Below are 17963 nucleotides of genomic sequence, written 5' to 3'. Positions count from 1 at the left end.
CTTCTTTAAAGAAATTAAATTATGACGAAGTTGACGAACATGAAACATGAAGTGCAAGTGTAATGGACGGGATATAGAGGGTAACTTCGAGTATCCAATGTTTTTAATATCAAGTAAAGTAGCATTACCAACCAATACACGATCAAGACCAGTATAAGGGGATTTTTGAAAAAAAATACCTTAAGATGGGGTCATATGAGCGGACGCAGCAACCTAATACAACACAATTTGCCATTCGACGAACTAGAAGTAGCTCGTCGAAAGATACAAAATTAATTTTGGGATTAGGGGCGCAGAAGGGCGATTAGAAGAGACTCTCGGCGAGATCAGGTGTATCACCGAAAGTTACAGAACTTAGTCCTCAAACATAGAGAATTTAAAAGGAAATCGAGGGGTCTTTATGAAAACCGTTGAACTACTCGGCGAGCTCGACCCAGCTCACCGAATAATCCAACCTGCCATATTTTCACCCTAACCTTCAAAATCTAACCCACAGCCCCCGAAAACAAAATTAAACTATTATTTTATTCAATTAGGCTTAAATCCATACTACCTATTACCTCGGGGTACTCAGACTTCCCATGATTTGGCCAAAATTGCCTCATCGACATTTTTTGCCCTTAAGAATGACGTCAACCGCTTTATTGTTAGGCGAAATTCGACAATCGGCACAACTCAGGGTTACTCAGACTTTACCCAAACTAGATCAACAATGTAATCAACACAACCCACACAATTAAACATGTTCAGACTCGAGATTTTACAATTTAAGGCCAATTAACACAATTAAAACTAAATACGGGCAGACATCAACAACACACAATCAACAATTATCATTTATGCAATGAAAACAACTACACAATGATCATACCATCGATTTCATCAAAATTTAAGGACGAGGTTCGAAAAACCAACCTGTGACCTAGAGAATTTGAAAGCTAGGCTAGCAAGGAATCCAAAAATCCACCCCGAGTCAACGATCCCAAGTAAAAACAAGTAACTAGTACAAAAATAAGGAAATGTATAGTTGTGAAAGTTTGGAAGTCAAAAAGTATGAAATGAGGGAGAGTTTGGATTTAAAAATGGTTTGGCCATTTTTAATTGTTCAGTTCGCGCGCCAGTTAGCGATCACGACTTACGTCGCCGACCCACTTAGCGATGCGCTGAGTGGTATTTAGTCTGCCAAGTTTTACTGAACTTCCAGCAAAATGGATGGTTCAAACGGTGGTCCAAGTCGGGTTAGCTGACATGTTCGACGAGTTGCAGACTAGACCTTTGGCTCGTCTAGTGCTCATTTTCCCATAATTTCAAATTTTCAACTTGCACATTCAACACCCGTTATACAAAAGCAATATGAAAAGCATAAAAACTTGGGTCGCCTCCCAAGAAGCGCCTTAGTTAACGTCGTGTCACGACGAAGATACCTATTAAAGCTTTATTCTTGGGATTGGCCATTGTGTCACTCGGCATCCCTACTTTTGGCTTTTGATTCAAATGAGTCGAGATTTGACCCATTTATGTCTCCAGCTGTTTAATGGACATCGAGTGAGAGGTCACCATCTGATTAAGAGTTTTGACGTCATCTTTCAATTCCTTCAAAACTTTATCCTACCCTTCCACTTTGGTGAGAATGCGTGAAAACATATCTTCCATGTGGTAACTCTCCGGGTCAACCCTTTGATCTTTTGACTTTTGACGCTCTCCTTGTCCCAATCACTCTCCTTCCACTTGTTTCCATGATCACGCCAGCCCTACTCACGGTCTCTCCAACCGTCATCGCGATCTCTATTCCAAACTTGATTCCCAATCGGCCTTGGATAGTTCAGACGGAAACCATCCCTTTGATTTACAAGGAAACTCACTTTCTCATTATATAGAGCCTCAAAGTGTGCATCATCGGGGTTACCCCACTAACACCGACAACATTCACAGCCTCAAACAAATCCATTTGGGTCATCATTTTGGCCATGTTTTGATCTTGTTCTTGGTCTTTTTCAATTTGTTCTTTCGTCATCCTAAATGTTAAAGGAGACGCTTGATTCTTTCTTGTGTACCAAGCCCGATTGATCTTGGTCATGCCATCAAGCAAAGTAGATGCGATCTCAAAAGGTTGTTGAATGATACCTCCACGGACAAGTTGGTCAGCCACCCCTTTGTTTACCGAATCTAGACTCCAATAGATATGTTGTAGCAAGACGTTGTTTGGATGTCCGTGAGTCGGATATTGGAGTAGCAATTTCTGAAACCGTAGCCAAGTCTTGTTGATTGGCTCACCATCCAAGGGTTTGAAGCCTTGGATATTGTCCCTTAATGACATCATCTTCGAGGGAGGAAAGAATCTGACGAAGAATGCCTCACTAAGTTCATCCCAAGTGGTGATTGAGTCCCTAGGTAGGTCGGCTAACCTCTTGGTAGCCTCTCCCACCAGAGAAAAAGGGAATAATTGGAGTCGAACAGATTCTTGGGATATTTTCTTGAACTAGAAGGGACCACAAACATCCAAAAAAATAGTGAATATGGTCATGGGGATCCTTATGAGACAATCCTCCAAATAACCCTTTCATTTGCAAGAGTTGCAACACTGTGCTTATCATCTGGAACACCGCATTTCCCACGACCGGTGTCACGACCCAAGGGTACCCCCTAGACGTAACACGGAGTACTTGACACCGAAGGGGTTTCATACAAGCCCTTAGCATATCATGATATAAGAACATAGGGAAAAATGCAGAAAATTTAAAACTTTTCTTTACAATCGAAGTCTTTTATGAAATGAGAGAGAGTCTATAACACTATGTCTCAAACCATCTATAACATTTGAATTAAAACTCTTGAATACAATCTTAGGACATAACCCTTCCATAAGTCTAAAATATAAAAGAAAGATATAAAGGACATATGTTCAAGCCCTGAAAAACTATGAGGACTCACCAATCTTCTTCTTCTTGATCTACTATGGTACTAGCCACGAGGATGGAATCCAATATCTCCAAACCCTACACTTGTAGAAAATGTACAAATATGGGGTTAGCACAAAAAGTACTAAGTATGGAAGCCAAGCATAAAAGGGACATTTTATTTGAAACCATGCTATATGCCACTTTTGAACATCATCTTTGAAATAGATGGAAATTGTAGCCCATAAGCCAAACCATGCACAATCCATCATAACATAAAGGATATCATCATAATCACAAGCATAGTCTCCAACACCACATAATAAATATTCCAATCTTCACAAGACATAATTCACATATATAGTTACATACCAAGACCATATCACCATAATAGAACTATCACATAAGCAACCCTAAGCTATACTTGTGCAATGCATAGATAGAATCCCATAATTCCATCTATACACTAAGTATCACTTCTTGGCCACCATGATCATGCATAACATACCTTAACCTTATTCATAGCCAACACTCATAAACAAAGAGACGAATTCATATTAATAACTTGAAATAGGTAAAGTCACCTTTAGCCACAATCCATATCATGCATACATAATTCATATATCTTTATATCATAAGGAACCCACAGCTTAACCCTTTTATAAGTCTACTTGTGCAATGTATAAGTGAAGTCCCATACCCCCACTCACACTAAGTAAAGCTCATGAAGAAGTCATAAGTATAGTTCATATTCATAATTCATATAAAGCATACATTCAACTCATAATCATCATATCATAAAAGAGACATACCATGCCCACTCTCAAAGCCTACTTGTGTAATGCATGAATGAAATCCTATATCCCCATTCATACTAAGTAGAACCCCTTGAGGAACCATAATACATAACTCATGCTCTTATCATAATTCGTATTCTTATCATATAGGGAGATTTAGCCTTAACCGACATAGTCGATGTGAGCTACATGGAATCCGGTGTTCTACCCCCACACCGAAAAGAGGTGTCCTACTTGCCTAAGGTAGAACATACATAATAGTTTTTAGGTGGATCCACTAGCTATATACCTATGTGGGTAAATAGTTATGGGATAGGGAGATTGCTACCAGAAACCTTGACTACTAACGTAGAGGTTTCAATCTCATGAGATACCATATTGGGAACCAAACTACTAGTGTGAAGGAACCATCTCATACTCCTATCTACTTGGTGCTAAGCATAATTCCCTTTAAATTCATGTTAAGTCTTTACTTAGGTTCATGTTCAATGAAAGAATGCACTAGCACTCAAACCAACATAACATCATAATAGCTCATAGATTCATTAGGTGAGAATGTCCTTTCAACCTTAGAATCATCAATATGTGAATAAACCTTTCACATCATATTCATAGTGTGTTCATGAGAATAGCCTTTCATTCAACACAACAAGATCATCATAGTCATAATAGTTCATTCATAATAAAGTGTAAGGGTATGGGGAGAACTACCTTTCACAATACCACAATTACATAATAATCATAAGATCTTCACTTTCTAAGTGAATCGTAAGCTCATACACAATTCTCATAAAGATGTAGAAGTCCTCAAAGCTTTACCCTTCAAGGGACATGAACCACAAGCAACACCTTAGTCACATCATATTCATATTCATGCATAGGGTGTGTGTGTGTGTGATTGTCCTTCCAATGACACAACAAAAACATTATCATAGTAGACACTTCATTCTCAAAGTATTCATAAACATGCATATAATATCATAATCATGCTTACCCCTCTTATCTTGCATTCAAGGATCTTGATAGGTCAACATATCTAGCATGCATCACATGAGACATATATATAGTCATAAATCCAGTAAAATATTCATTCCATGCATAGACTCATATACTCATATTAGAGGTCATGTTCATGAAGTCCTTTCACAATAATTCCATTTATAATTTAACATACATAATAGCTTCTTTCTTAAAGCCTTAACATCCTTAGTTTATTCATTTTAGCTTTTACCCTTAAGGCCCTAGGAGTCATCTTGAAGTTACAAGCCTTACTCTCAAGCAATGCCTCACATGTTCATCATGTATACCTAGTTCTCAAGGTAACCTTACCACATGCCTCATTCTTGATCAATTATAGTCATATAGGAGACATATAAACTCAATCTCAATACTACACAACCATGATCCCTGATAAAGCCCTAATCAAATCAATTCATGTCTTGAAGCTTTACCCTTAAGCAATCAATGTCTAGGTCATCTAATCTAAGGAAATTCATAATGAACTTCATCAATATTAGAAGATCACATCTAGCCCCTCAATTTGCCTCATTCATGGCACAACATTAGGCTATATCAATTTTACCCTAGAATCTTAGGTTAATAAAGAATACATGTATATTCATACAAAATGCCACGCCCTAAACTAGAGAAGACGTGGCTGGCACTCGACACCTTATGCAATCGATTTAGCAACATAAGAATACCAACTGACTCAACTAAGGGCCTAGAAGGTCGGGCAGCATAACATCTAAAATACTATGACTAGACCCTTAAGGTCATAACCTGAATATCAGTAAGTCATATAGACGAAGGTAGACAAGCCAAAGATAATAAGGTACTAGATAGCTGACAAGGCTACAATGAAGATATACACACATACATACATATCTATATATGCCAAGACTATGTGGCTGGAAACTGGAAGCTGTAGAAAGAAACTCAGAATATTGTGTCCACAATAGCCTCTATGAGTGACATAAGCACTGGTCGGGACAAGGCCTCGAATATACCCAAACTGTACAATAAAAGTAACATTCTATGAAAGCTCCAGGAAGAAGTGGAGCTCACCAACTCACAGCTGAACCCCGAATCCTAGTAGAGGGGTTAATCAAAATCCCTACATTGACCTGCACGCACGAAACAAAAATGAATCCCTAGGCAATGGACCGTCAGTACAAATAAAAATGTACTGGATAAAAATGTACTGGTATGTAAGGCAAAAAAATGGAATCATAAATAGTTGTTATAAAATGGGTAATAAAGATACCACCTGAAACAGAAACTCTGGTAGCCGCCATGGCAGACATCAAACCTTATAAATTTAATATGCATGGTATGCTCTCATAATCGTATGTCGTGAATATATATATAGATTTAAAACCAAGTTCTAGCAATGGTGGTGCCTTTCGATAGCGAACCGGGATCATATTCGCCAACTTGTGCCCATATGTGTCTCATACGTATAAATATAGGCAATAGGCCCCATACCTTCTGATTATAGCTCGGAAGTAGAATGCATAGCATGTAATGTCATAGATTCGTAATGCATTTGTTACCTGGATCATGTTGCCAATCTTGGCTCGTTGGTACTCTTGTCCTCATAATCTCGTAATCACTTCCGTATCACATGTAAATATCTCATGAAACTTATATACTTGTAGATTAAACTGGAACACTTAACTTGGATTTAGAAAGGAAACTTGAGGATATTCATAAAGAGCTTAAAGTTCTTCACTTAGTATCTATATATGTTTCCTTAGTAGTTTGTAAAAGAAAGTATTTCAGAAAAACCCGTACTTTAGTAGTTTGAACCTACGATTTACATTTAAGAGTTTTGGAGATCAACATTTTATTTTAAAGTTTTCAAAAATATAAATTAGCGAGGAAGGAGGACTGATTTCAAATTCATATTGTTCATCCCTAATCTTTTTAAGTTACTACACCTAAAGAAGAATAAAAATTTGTACACATGGACCTATAGTCAAGAGAATTAACAAAATGACATAAAGATACCAAATACCCTATCAAACCGAACGAGTGGAATAACAACATAATGGAGTCACAAAAATCTGCAATATCAATGCCTTTCACAAAAGGTCTTTCTAGTATAGAGTAGTAAAACAATATTTGACAATTTAAGATACAAAAACTCGTGCTCAAAGGAAGTATAGTGCTTTGCCTTAACATACCTTGATTTTGGGTCTTGTTGTATCAATGGATTATACCCCTTCCTTACAGTATGTAGTCTACAGAAAATCATGTCACACAACCATTACAGGCAGAATATTAACACGTCATGCTTGATAAGTTATGTCACATTAGAATCGATATAAAATAATCGTCAACGATATCATGAATATTATGTAGCGCTCAAAATTATAAATGGTGATGGGGATCTTGATATGAAATTTTTTGAGAGTTGACAGATAAATGATTGGCCAAAGAAAATACAATTCAAGAATTTTTCTATTCACTTGGAAAAGTTATGTTTCGAACTTATTTTGTCCATACACCAAGATATAATGTCAGTGGGGTACAAATGAATTATTGTGCTATAAGAAAAATCATAAAATACAAAGTACGAGTTGTGCATTGAAAAATAAAAAAAATCGCAAAAGTCCTGACATTATTGTTGGAGATGTATACTCCCATGGTGGATGCAATGCGATTTCTTTCAGTCTGACAATATATGAAAAACTTGAATATTCATGATGAATGATAATCATGTCTAGCTAGACAGTAAATATTATATGAAAATCCTTGAAGGATTTAAATGGATATAAAGTGATTCCATTGAATAGTACTCCAATGGTTTTATGGTCGCATAACATAAAAGATCGATTTGGATCTCATTAAAATGATTAGAAAACACCATGTCATAGTGCAATTGGTGCACTTATGTATTTACTATTATTATTCATGGTAATTAAATTTTATGCATGCTAAATATAATATCACTCTTATCGGTGGAGATATTATAGTGAATCAAATATTGACATAAATTATTTATTCTGATCAATTGTGTCAAGATTTATTCATCATGAAATTTCAGGAAATTATGAAGTTTGATCTCAAGAAAGTTATCTATTTTCATTTGAAAATATTGTCATATCAAATCATTCCACAAGACAGACAATATTGTTGAAAGTGTTTGTCAGTGCTCGATTGTTGCTGCTAACAAATTAAACGAGCAATTTGTCTAATCCGGTAAGATCGCAATTGAGTGACTGTCAAAAATATATTTGGTTGAGATTACTAACCATATCCAGAAAATATGTGACATTTTTTTTTGAAAAGAAATATTCCAACAACATGATGTGAAGACACTGATGCATGTCTAGCTCAACAAAAAGGAGGATACATCAAAGAAGACTGAACAAAATATATCTCATCAAAGTTCTCCTTCTTATTCATGATCTTCATAACAAGGATGTAGCCGATATTTAACATTTCGTATTCACCAAGGCATTATCAACTTCAACCTTCGAGAAGTCAATATATAAGATTGGAATAATTCATCTTCGAGTTGTTAAGTGATGCTTTAATCAGGGGTAGTATAATACGCGCTGCACTCTTTTTCCCTTAGCCGAGGTTTTGTCCCACTAGGTTTTCTTGGAAAGGTTTTTAATGAGGCAACTACCAATGTGTATTACAACTTACAATATATGTGTAATCTTTTTCCTTCACTAGGATTTTTCCCACTAGGTTTTTCCTAGTAAGGTTTTAACGAAGCACATTATAAATCAAGACATGAACATCCAAAGAAAGAATTATGAACGACTATGTATACTTGATTTTTTACTAGATTTGTGCGCTTACATGGACATCCAAGGGGGAGTGTTATAATATATATTTTTTGTGGATGTGAAATGATAACATCACCTTGCTACTATAGCATTATGTATTTGTGGATGTCATGTGGTAACATCACCTTGCTACTATAGAAATATGTATGTGAGGATGTTATGTGATAACATCACCTTTCTACTATAGCAATATGACTACTCCAAGTCCTATTGCCTATAAAAGGGCATTGAAATGATAATGAAAATACACACAAAAAAATAGTTACTACTCTTATTTCAACTTTCTATTTTCCTTTTCTCTATTCATATGATTTTAGTATTCTGTCTACATTTCATAACATAAAATTGATTTTATATTGTGGTGGGGGTAATATTTGAGAATGAGCAGAATGATTTGTTCATGTGAATGTCCTTGTGTTTCTTGACGGTTCCCTAGGATAGACGGGGTAATGTCTTTCTCAAGGGAAATCAGTAAGTAAGTTAATGATTGTTTTGAGAATCTTTCAAAGAAGTCTAGGTACCTATTAAATGATTTTTCTTAGCATTTGGTTGAAAATGGAACCTTCTTGGTTGAAGTTGTCACTGGTTATCATACGTGTTATGTTGCCTTGAATTTTTCTGGTGCAACATTGTTTGAGTTTGGGGATTCATTCCCACAAACTCAGACCTACATTACACCTTCAAGCCACATGTCTTCATTGTCGGAATATTGGTGCATTGAAAATGCACTAAGATGTTGTCAAGTTTTGATATTGAACGATTGTTTGAAGTATTGGTGAGAGGTTTTGTAACTGTGACCTACTTGTGCTACAACAGTCTGATATGTTTGAAACTCTACTTGCATCCTATTTATTTTTACTTTGTTAACTTCTTGTAGTTAATCCTTTCGTCTACAAATAAAAAATAGAAAAAGATTTTTCTTGTTGGTTTTGTTCTCACCACATTTAGTAAGAACATTTCTTCGTCAGACATACAATACTATTCAATGATCAAGCTAGGTTGTTACTCGAATAATATGATAATAAATTGAGACGTCAACTATGTTTAGGGGTGCCTGAATAAAAGGTCATTATGAGAATTTTCGTGAGAAGTGTGCAATCATTGAGGAAGCTAGGTTTGATGTGGCCTCATTCAAATAAATTTTCCCTAATATTTCCATACAATGTGAGGCGTAACTTTGGGAATATTTCATAACTCTTCAAGGTCACTAATTTACTGAAATGGTGAGAGAATTCTAAACAACATATTGTGCGCATTTAGATCTGTTGCAAGATCAAGGTCATCTAGAAGCAACTCCATGCTTACCTTCAATATTGGTGTGGGAAGAAAATTTGAAATCACTCTAGTTGTGATCAATCTTTTTGGTAGACAAAAGATATGTAGCCTGAAACCAGCTTTCCTCGAAGAATTGAAATTAAAAATGACCAATTTGCATGGGTGGATAAATTTATCGTAGAAGGTACTCCTTTATGGGTAAGTACCGGGAGTGAAATGACTTGACGAGATTTATCATTTGAAGCACGGATGTAGTTGGACTTCGTGCATGCAAGTTTTATGCCCTCAAAGAACAAGTCTCACATGTCTATTAAAAACACCCAATTTTTTATTTTCCTGCATCTTGAAAGGCTTGCATATCAATGAGGGTGAGATAATTACTGAGCAACTCAAAAAAGCAGCTAGAAAGCACACCTCCTCTATGCTCTTTCTAGATTTTATCAGTTACTTATGTGTGAGAGAGGGTTGTACTTGTCTTGAAATAGTTGATGGATCTATTCAAGCTAAGCACATGATTACCTTCGCTAAAAAAGAGATAAATACGTGCCAAGTATCAAAAAAAAAGAAAATAACCACTTCCAGTTGTGCATCTTCACAAGATACACAAAAAGTGTCTCAAGTACTTCCACCGCACACCACATAATCCACACCATCAACTCAAAGATTAGTCAAGATGACTCATATGGCCTGCGACCATGATGATCAATTGACAAAGTTGACAAAAGTCATACCTTCTTTTATTAAGGAAGTGATAAAGTCAGTTATAAGGCTAGTGGTTAAGAAACTGAGCGGTCTTTGAAAAAGGGTGGACACTCTCTAAGGAGAGATTGCACCGTTGAACAGAGTAATGGGCCCAAAACCTCCAGCTGGCCCTCGAGAGTTAGATCATAATTTACCGACTAGCAACTCGGACTCTCCCAACCCAGCAGTAAGTCGGCTGGATGATTCGTGGGCAGATGATTATGAGTCCTCATAGTCTGAATCAGCGGAAACTAGTGAAATAGAGACGCCTAGAAATTTGGAAACCATAGATAAGTGCACTGAACTAGGCCTAGATCCGTTGGGGAATTGATCGTTGAATGTCATAAGTCTTCTTCCTCTTATTTTTTAAAGATAGTGAAGCCATTGTTGAGCTCGGACTTGGGAGAATTTTGCTTATTTATTCATCTTTTCACATGATTTAAAGGTAATCTTTCTTCTTTTAACTTTATATTACTTATTATAGCTCCTTTCTCGTGATTTGTTCTTGTTTTGGGTGTTGATTTCATAATTTCAAATTCTTTAAAGTATAGTTCTCAGACCATTTGAGGTTTGAGTACACTTTTGTCTTATACTTAACTTAAGGTTGACTACATTGTTGTATAGTTTTTGGACCATTTGAGGTTTGACTACAGTCTCGTCATCCACTCCCATAAAAATATATGAAACTTATTTACCTTAGAGTATAGTTGATTTAAGGCTCTGAGGGAGGATGTTATAGGTTTACTCGATAATTTTGGAGTTATGAAAGAAATTATATAATTTTCTTGAAATTCTAGCTTTAAAGAGATGCTTATTCCAAACTTACTGATTTTACTACTAAGACATGGATTTTTCTGATGAAATACATGGTTTTATAATGTTTTTTATTTTAAAAGAAAGTTGATTTAAACTCGCGAATTTCTATGGCTTGTTTAGAGATGGACTATTTTACAAGGTATTGTGTGACTGAAGGATGATTTTATGTTGCAGTTCATACATTTTGCATATGTTGATGAGCTCCGATGGCTGACATATTGAATTTCATATTTTACTTTATGGCATATGTTGATGAGCTTCAAATGATCTACAGAATGTCTCAAAGAGCCTACAGGGAGGCCCACAAGGCGATTTTGGGCTTTTAACTTTTATATATTGTACAATAGGCATCACATTATATCACATTGTATGATTGTGTGATTTACCCCTAGTTTGTGCAATATCTCTATTTTCGGTACTTGTGTATGACCTTAATTAGTTAATGAATTCATATAGTTAGCACTATCGTGTCTCTTATATTTAGATTGTTTTTGTATGAGTTCGGTTAGCCTATTATGTCTACTCAGTACCCATATTTTGGTACCCATAGTACACTTATGCAACTTTTCCTGATACAATGCTTAGTACAAACCACCCTCGTTGATTCCCAATCTCATGCGGACGTTGCTGATTAGATCGTAGTGAGCTCTTCATGTCCCGAGACTTGTTATTTCCCCTTTTTGTGGTGTCAATGTATTTTATATTTTGTATTCTGATTAGAAAGATTCATTGTACATAGTCCTTTTCTTTACTTAGATGCACATGTACCGGTGACAGCATGTCCGGGGTTTGGTTTTTACATATTTGTCTTCCCTGGTAACTTTTGGTAATTTATTGTATATCTAGTACCGCTATGCACTATTTATGTCTTGGACATATTGTATGTTTTATTGCTTCTACCTAGTTGTATTCTAGTTTTAGTTTATCATTTGTTGCTCACATTTTGGCTAGTCTACTGGGGTTTATGGTGTAACACTCCATAAATTTCTAAGTTAAGACCCGAACTATTCTTCGTTTACATGTAAGGTCATATCGCGTGATACATAAATTGACCATATATGTAAAGGTAAATTCATTAGTGTGGGAATAATTTTGGATATCAATAAAGGTCACTAGAAACTCCTAGCACAAAGTTGAGTTGAAAATTTCCTTACCGATTAAGTTTTGATATAAGATTCACTTTGGGTCAACTTCAAACGACCATATCTCTTAGAATATAAAGAGTTTAGTGGCCCATAACCTATCAAATTAAAGGTATTTGAATCTTCTTTGAAACTCCACCAATTTCGCAACAATCTGTGTTTTGAGTAAAAGATTCTGACCATTTTAGTAATATGATACAATGCAGTGACGAATTAGCCGAGAGGATAACATTAAAAAGGGTGGTTTATGTCTTTTTACCTCTAAGAAAATCCTAAATGAATTTCTTGGCTAATCAAAGACCCAAAACAATATGATTTCATCTCTTAATCCATTATTCTCTTCTCTCTCAAACCCTAATGAAAAATCAAAGTAGAAAACGTCATTGAAGATTCTTTAAATCTTTTTAAAGATTCTTCTTCAAGGTAAGTCTTTCTCTAAGAATTCCATTCTTTCCAACTCAAATGCCTCCATACAATTATGAATCACTAATTAAAATCATAATTATTGAGTGAAAGAGTAATCTTGGATTATATCCCTAGATTTGAGTATTCTTGAGATAAGTTGATTTTGAGTTCTTGAGTTCATGTTTCTTGTTGAAATTCTATTCCTCATTATTGAATTGTTAAATGTTATGCATCCATATTCTGGAGTTAATTCGTTCATGTCGATATTTTAACATGAACCTATGAATTGAGTATTCTTGAGCTGAGAAGTATCCTTGAGTTTTGAGTTCTTGAATTCTAAGTATTGAATTTTCTATATTGTTATTAAGATCCTTGAGTTTATTCGTTCATTTCTATATTTTAGCATGAACTCTATTTTGAGTTATAATTTTTGAGAATCTTCTAAAGCCAACATTATTGTCTTAAACTGATTTTCTAAGAAAGCAAAGATGAGTTTTGAGAAAGAGTTTCAAAACATGATCAGTATGACAATCTCGTATGCCATCAATGTTTAAGCAGTATGTTATTTAGATATACCATCAATGTTTATACAGTATGACTCCCTGAGTCATCAATGATCATATCACAATATGATTTTGATATATTTTGAGAAAGTTTTCATATATGAATTGAGTAAGAGTATAAGGGAACTAAGTATTCCCAAAGGTGTCAATATTTACATTGATAAAATAGAAACTTTGATTTCTAGATGAGTTATGAGTTCAGAGATATTTCAAGAGCAGTTACCTCTTTTAATAGGATAGTTTAAGCAATTATCTCAAACCAGAGGAAGAGTATGTTTTAAAAACATTGAGCAATGGTATATATTATTCGGAGTAGTATTGAGCACCGATATAGGGATGAGTTCAGAAAACTAACATTTCTCATATATCATGTATGCCAACATGGGTACAGGATCATACTTTTTAGATGAATCCTAAGTGCCTTCAGGCAGAGCTTAGTAGATCCACTTAGTTGAGGTATTCTATACCCCGACAAGGTATTTTAAGTCAGTTCTAGTAGCGTGGGCAAGACATAGTATCATCACGTAGCTCATACTGATGGTTGTCGGTTAGAGCATCTCCCCAATAAAGTTAAAAGTGTATTTTTATTCATATCACTTATTATGTTGAGGTTCAGAGATAAATAAGTGTTTTTTGGTAAAGCTTTATATGATTTCACTCATTTAATCCTTTACGTTTAGTTGAGTTTATATTTTATATATTGAAGTCTTGTCAGTTCAGTTATTTGTTATTCAACTATATTACATACTTGTACATTTAATGTACTGATGTCATTCGACCTGCATCATTTAATGATGCAGATACAAGTTCTTAAGATCATCAACAGGCATTTCGTTGAGATCACTTTGCACTTCAAACAACTTAGGTGATCCTCCTTGCATTTCAAGAGACTTCACATTTATTTTCTAGTTAGTTATTTTGAGTAGTCACAGGTCTTGTCCCAACACTCATCTTTGTACAGGAGAGGCTTCATAGATAGACAGTTTGGAGTCTTTCAGATGTTTTATTTAAAACTTATGTTTCATACTCTGTATATTCAACAAGGTTTTGAGGTTCATTAAACTATTTTTTAAATGTTTCTTTCAATTTAATGCTTATGTATGCTTGAGTTAGTATTCCTCTTGTAGTCATCCAGAATGAGGGTTCGCTTGGGGATCAACAATGGTTCTCGAGTGCCGGCCACGTCTAGGATGTAGGCTCGGGTCGTGACAAACTTGGCATCAGAGTACAAAGTTCAAGTGTCCTAGGGTGTCTATGAAACTGTGTCAGTAGGATCTTATTTATGGTTGTGAGGGCCCCACTTCTATAAATGAGGGACTACATACATTTAAGAAAAGTTTCCCTTCTTTCATATTCTAAATCGTGTACTAGAACTAAGTCATAAGAAATTTATTCAAACTCGTGTGTTTCTCAGATTCATTCGAGTACCCCCATACTCAAGTTAGTTGAAAAGCAAAGTTAGTTCCTTATTGATGAGTTACTCTTAGTAAAAGTCTTGAGAAAGTGATGAGACTGTAGAAGGGCTTGAGAGAAGCCCATGAGTTAGCTTAAGTGTCGAAATTCAAAATAATGCACACCTATTCATATGAATTGTGCGCTCAAGCTAAAAGCGAGATGTATTCCGAAACTATTTTCTCTAAATCTTCTTTCAGTTGAGACCCTTATGAGGAAGTGTGTTTTAGATCTTGGATAGTACTTTCACCCAAAAAGATAGTATGAGTTATGATGTTATAAGTAGTAGTAGTAGTAGTAGTAGTAAAAGTTCTCAGAGTTAGAAGAATGCATGCAGAGGTATAGTAATTTAAGAACGGAAGATAGTGATGAGGCAAATTATATTGTTACAATCATGAACGTAGTGAGTTACTAATAAGGAGTTTTCCCTTATGGGTAGACTAAGAAGTGATGTGCTTGTGTAGATTTTATGATAGAAGGTAGAGTAAGAGTTACTAGTATGGATGAGTTAGAGTATACTTTAACTAGAAATGAGTTTATGATGTTGTGTCATTGTGTTAGTAACGACCAAATGTAGGTGTTGAACAGAAGAGTAGGAGTATTCATGAGGTGATAGCTCTAAGTTAGACTTATGATTTATAAGGGAGAGCCCATAATATTCAGAGGGTTATAGAACTAAATAGGCAATGATGTATAGTGAATGAGTAAATAGTACTTAAGTCGTGAAATTGAATGTGACGATAATTTGTAAGTATGTAGACAGAGAGATAAAGATTGATTACTTGTTATGAGATCTTAGTGAGCGCGTTTTTCTTAATTTTATCTAGTATGTACTACAAGAAAAATGTCCATTATCGAAGGGAAAATTCGTCCTTAAAAGTCAATAACGACCAGAAACATCTGGTCGCCAGCCGTCGCAATAGGGTCCGTCGCTAAAGATCAGTAGCGACGAGACTAAGTTGCTGGTCCTTAAAGGGTTCTGGAGATGGGAAAACTTCCTGTCCCTAAAACACTTTTAGGGACCAGAAATCTAGTCCTAAGCATAGATTAACTGGTCCCAAGAATATTTTAGTACCTAATTATCCTGGTCCTAAAAACAATTTTAAGACAAAAAGTCTGGTCTGTAAAGAGTCTCCCAAAGTCACGTGTTTTTTGAATATATACAATAATTAGCTAAAATAATCAAATACACAAATCAATTTTTCAATAAATTCATCATTTCCAATACGAAAAAACATTTACGGATTAAAAATTGGTAATAACTACAAAATATGTAATAAAATCCCACTTTTAGCACTATGACCACAAAACAGATGTCATGATATGGTTTACAAAATCTCTTCGCAAAATAATACTTCTATATTTTTCCTAACTAATTTCTAAACTTGATAAATCTTCAAAGTTCTCATCTTGACTTGTAATTGAAACTCTTTAAACCCTATAAAAATAAAAGTAAAATTTCTTTAGAGAACTATAAAGAGCAAATTGTATCTAAAACACATTATATTGGAAATAAAAATCTGGAAATTCTATCATCCTTCTCCTTCTCCTTCAGAGCCTATCATTTTCATATATAGTCCAATTACATTCTTCAAATACAGATTACCAGAAAGCCAGATTTCAAGCAAATTACATAAATAGAAGCTAAAAACAAGAGCATCACATAATCTAATCAAATCTCCAACGATTCTCCATGTATATCCATGTTCAACCTAAGAACTTCAATGAAGATGACTCCTAAGACAAATTTATTTGAAAATATCAAAGTGAACATGAAAGCCACAAAAGACCAAATAGGAAGATTTAGAACGATCAGAAAATAATCGTTTTACTACTATATATCATAGATTAAAGTTGGCTCCATTGGTTTTCTGTGGTGCATATGTTTCTTGAGAACCAGAGAGAAACCAGAATTTACACATGATGTAGATACAAGATAAAAATCATGAAGAATACTTGCATCGTCATTAATACAACTGATATCACTTCCAGGGCATAATAATACAGAGCAAAAGGAAGTGCTACAAAGAATTGGAAAACAAAATTAAGGTAAAGCAGAATTACAGGGTTAGATCAAGCGCCAGTAAAGCCTTATATATATGTTCTGGTCCAATGGTTTGTTTTTCTTCTTTATTATGAACTTTATATCATATTTATGAGATAAAATAAATGAATTTGTAGAATATAGCAAATGTCGCTAGCACTTCGAAAACTAGAAAGAGGGAAAACGACCTTAAAAAATTAATCTAAACAAAAACTGAAGCTAATCTACATACTCATAGAAGCTATAACTTTTCTATTTACTTAATATAATAAGAAAGGTGATATTCAATTATTCATATATAGTTAACAGGAAAGGGAAGATATCACTAGCTAGAACATATATGGAAGCAACAACTAATTAGCACCAAGAAAGACTATTTAAAACAATAATCAAAGTCGTCATTTATAGCTTATCTAAATTCCCAGAATTAAACTGTTCTCTAATATTGAATATAAAGAAAGAAGTCATGAAATTTCATTGGTGTTACAAAAGAACAAAAATTGATTCTTTCATTAAACAACTCATATCAAACAAAATGTTTCAGTTTTACCTAGATGGACTTACCTAACCCATTTTAAGATTTTGAATACCTGAAGGTGTAAACTAGCCAAATGTATATTGTACAAATTTACAAGTATAATCCTTTTCCTCAAGTGCTCTGTATCGGAAAAGCATCATCTCACTAGTTAATAACATAAATGTTTCATGCTTGTTCATGATTTTTACATCTGAGATAATTCACGAATTAAACAAGAGGATAAATTTTCATCGGAGAGAACACATAATAACTTCACCAAAAGTCAACTTTTTTTATGTGTCAAGTGTTTAACAATCTGACTAGTTTCTATCAGAAAGGTAACAAGCTCTGTTTATTGGTTTAAACATCCTAAATAGTCCATTAATGGAACACAAGGATAAGTTTTCGAGGGAGTAATATGTGATAATCTCACCAGAAGTATATGTTTTTTGTTCTATGTTTAAATGTGTTACCATCTAATCTAATAACTTAAGTGGTTAAAGAGAGTA

This window comes from Solanum tuberosum, unplaced genomic scaffold, assembly GCF_000226075.1.
Source record: "Solanum tuberosum cultivar DM 1-3 516 R44 unplaced genomic scaffold, SolTub_3.0 scf00107, whole genome shotgun sequence".
Lineage (NCBI taxonomy): Eukaryota > Viridiplantae > Streptophyta > Magnoliopsida > Solanales > Solanaceae > Solanum > Solanum tuberosum.
The sequence above is the reverse complement of the archived record's forward strand: the minus strand, read 5'-3'. Positions refer to the sequence as shown.